Genomic DNA, 3,804 nt, shown 5'->3' with positions numbered 1-3,804 from the left:
CAATTTTGACATCAAAGCTGTACAAAGTTAGTACAAGAAAAAAACCTATGAAAAGTTAACTTTGCTCTTGAATATATGTGGAAAACATCTAAACAGAGCATTGACCAAATCTAGTCAAGAGAAACGCCAGTGCACAGTGAAGAAGTTTACTCCAAGAAACCCCTGCTTAGCCCAACACTTAAATCTGCTGCCACAACTTACATTTAAGAAGAAAAATAGCTTAAATGTGTGCATAAAATGTTCTTTACGTTTGTTGTCTCTTTGCATAAAAAAGATTAGCAAAATGGCAAGGGAAGACAACTTTCCAGTGTGCAACCAGGAATATTTGATTAGTGAGGAAAGGTTAAATGGTTTCCACTACAATCACAAAAACAAGAGTGCTCATCACTCAACAGCACACTAAGAATTCTAGACAGATAAATTAGACAAAGAAAAGTGCTTATGAACTTGAGAGTGAAAAACGAAACCATCGTTACTTGACCATTTCCAGCACAGAACCCACAAGGTTCTTTATATATAAAGAATTTTATTTTTAAGAGCCTAACAAAGCTGTTGGATTCAAAACCATTGTGTGAACCAACTTCACATCACAGCCACCATTGTATAGGAGTATCTTGTAGCCAGACTCAGAGCAGAGGAAATTAGCTACAGCCAGAGCAATGCAATGGTATGTCAAGGATGAGAAGACCAATGCAAAGCATGCAAGGGCTCTGACATCAGCATGCAATTCAAACAAACATGTCAGTAGTGATCCTGCAGGCCCTCTGCACCTGCACCCTGGGAGTCCTTCCCACCTGCAAGGATGAAGGCTAGAGCAAGATTTTCATCTTCCCAGCCAGTTTTTAACATGACCCTGCTCAATTCTGTTTTGCAGAGGCACTGTTTTGATGCTCCATTTGTTCATTTTGTCTAGTATCTAAGCCTTTTCTGGTCTTGGTGTAGTACTGAGCACTGATCATGTGAACTGGGCAGAGAAGCCATGAAGTGGCAGTCTGTGCTCACACACCATGCCAAGTACATGAGTACAGATATGTATTCACTTGATTACCAAAGCCCCAGAGCCATCAACGTCCTTCTAGTAGAGAACCAGAAACATCTGGTCAGCAATGTACTAAGCAACCAATCACACAGAACATAGTTCCCCAACCCTCCAGAAGTCACACAGAGGCTTAAACTGGACATAATCACTTAAGGTCCATGGAGGCTCAATGGCAGTAGATCCAGACAAAAGATGGTCACCATCTCTGAGTTGCAAAGGGAACTTTCCCTGCCCATTTTCTCACAGTAGTCTGGAGTTCATGGGTCATCAACCAGCTCACGAGGATCCTGGTCCACATCATACTTTCTCAACCCACCCCAGGACTCACAGCCCAGAAGTACAACCCTTTGTGTAGGGCTTCCTGTTTGGGTGCAGTGGACCTTCTCAGGGAAAGTCCTCGCTCTTCCTTCACAGCTCCTTCAGGGTGATTAGCATTCCACGTGGATTTCCGTATGACTTTGAAAGCAGGGACTCTGCCTTCTTTATCCCTGAACTGTAATAACATAGAATAGTCTCTAACATGTAATATGGCGTGAGGTTTTGCTTCGTGTACACATGCACACATGTGCATGCACACATATGTTCATGTGTTTCAAATCTGAGAATATACAGAATGACCATGCTATGCAGCATGACTAAATTCATATTGCTTTCCACAGTAGCCACAGAGCAGACGGCTTGGACGATGACTCGGTGCCTTGGAACCACATGTGGGTCTGTGAACAGGTAAGTGTGACTGATGTGAATGGGGTGTCCACAGGAGTCACCAGGTCCCCCAGCACTCTCACTGCTTCTGCCAGACTCTGGTTTTTCAGTTCTTTAAACTGGGAAGCTCTGAGGAGCCCAAGGCCAGACTGACTCCAAGAGGTTGGTCCAAGCTGACCAAAGCTCCAAGTGACCAGAGTCTGTAGCCAGAATGGGTTGTCTAGGTGAGTAGAGAGTCAAAATAAACACAGCCAAGATATCAAAAAAGTGAGAAGGATTCGTTATCTGCTTCGGGCGAGGAGAGCAATGCTTTCTCCTAACAAAGCAAGAATAGGGGTTTTATTCAGAGAGCCACACACATTCACAATGCTGGGCCATTCCTGAACATGCTCAGTTAAGGAGAACATTGCTGAGCATACTTAGTGAAGGGCATACTTTAAAAGGACAGCAAATAGAGTGTTCGCTTCAGCAGCACATATACAACTGGAACAATAAAGAGATTAGCACATGCCCTGTGAAAGGATGACATGCAAATTCATGAAGCAGTCCACATTTAGAAATAAATCACTGAAAACTTTAAAATGAAAAGACAATAGACACATTCTTGGACGTGCTTAGCTCAAAGGCATAGAATACTTGAGGAACAATTAAAGGGATGGACAGAAATGTCTCTGGGCATTCTCAGCTCGCACCATAAAGTTTTAGCTGGAAACAAACAAACAAAAGATATTTTGAAGGTGCGTTAACACAAGAGTCTGTCTCTGAAAGCACCTGCGTGGCTTAATCGCTAACAAGGAGAATTGTGCACTTGAGCCTGGAGAGAGTCCACAGGGACATTGCCTTTGTTTTCTGTTGTTGATAACATGATGCCATGTGAAAGGATTCCTGTGACTCACAGTCCAAGGGCCCTATATAGACATGGCCTTCTTCATAGCAGATTCCTGAGGTTACACAGGGCATCACAGGCCAGAGGCATGGAGTGTGAGTGATTGTCTCATCTCTCTCTTCTTAGGGAGTCACCAGGGTTGCATCTGTATTGCATTACCTAATCCTAATCATCTTCCAAAGGCATTCCCTTAAATCACCATAGTCAGAGTAAGTTCCACACCCTCAATTTCCCAATGGAGTTTAGACTCCAACCTAGATTTCAGAGGGGACCTCAGCACACACCTTCTATTACGGCTGAAAGTGACATGTTTGGGTACGACGTTGGCAAGATGTATACTCAATTGAGATGGCTCCTTTCAATGGCCAGCTTGATTGGATTAAGATATTTGACAAAGGAGCCAAGAACATTTACCACAGGAAAGACAGCATGTTCAGCAAATGGTGCTGGCAAAACTGGATCTCCACCTGTAGAACTCCTAATGGATCAAAGACCTCAATGTGAGGCCTGAAACTCTGAAACTGTTAGAAGAAAACATTGGCAATAACCCACAAGATAGAGGTGTAGGAAAGGATTCTCTAAACTGGACATCAATTGCTCAGGAAACAAAGTCAAGAATCAACAAATGGGACCTCATTAAACTAAAAAGCTTCTGTACATCAAAAGAAGTGACCAAGGAAGTGAAGAGAAAGCCCACAGAATGGGAGAAAATCTTCACTAGCAACACATCTGACAGAGGTTAACATCCAGAATATATAACGAATTAAAAAAAAAAAGAATCAAGAAATCAAGAAAGGATGTAACCCAATTAAAAGATGGGCTAAGGAGCTGAAGCATCTTAAAAGGTGTTCAACATCATTAGTAATTAGGGAAATGCAAATTAAAACCACTTAAGATTTAATCTTACCCCAGTCAGACTGGCTAAGATCAAGAGAACAGATGATACCAAATGTTGGAGAGGATGTGGGGAAAGGGGAATGCTCATCCACTGCTAGTGAGATTGCAAATTTGTAAAACTCCTATGGAAAGCAGTGTGGAGAACTCTTAAAAAAACTACAAATAAACCTACCATTTGACCCAGTTATACTACTCATTGGCATCTATCCAAAGTACTCATCCTATTGCAGAGACACTTGTACATCCATGTTTGTTGCTGCTCTTTTCACAATAGCTA

The 3,804-nt window shown here is 42.3% G+C and overlaps 1 pseudogene; it reads left to right on the top strand.

The window, feature by feature from the left end:
- Positions 1–2,200: 2,200 nt before the first annotated feature.
- LOC115067170 lies at positions 2,201–2,301 on the top strand (annotated as a pseudogene).
- Positions 2,302–3,804: the final 1,503 nt, after the last annotated feature.

The sequence above is a fragment of the Nannospalax galili genome, unplaced genomic scaffold (genome assembly GCF_000622305.1).
Source record: "Nannospalax galili isolate Female #2095 unplaced genomic scaffold, S.galili_v1.0 scaffold100, whole genome shotgun sequence".
NCBI classification, from domain to species: Eukaryota; Metazoa; Chordata; class Mammalia; order Rodentia; family Spalacidae; genus Nannospalax; species Nannospalax galili.
The sequence above is the reverse complement of the archived record's forward strand: the minus strand, read 5'-3'. Positions and strand labels throughout refer to the sequence as shown.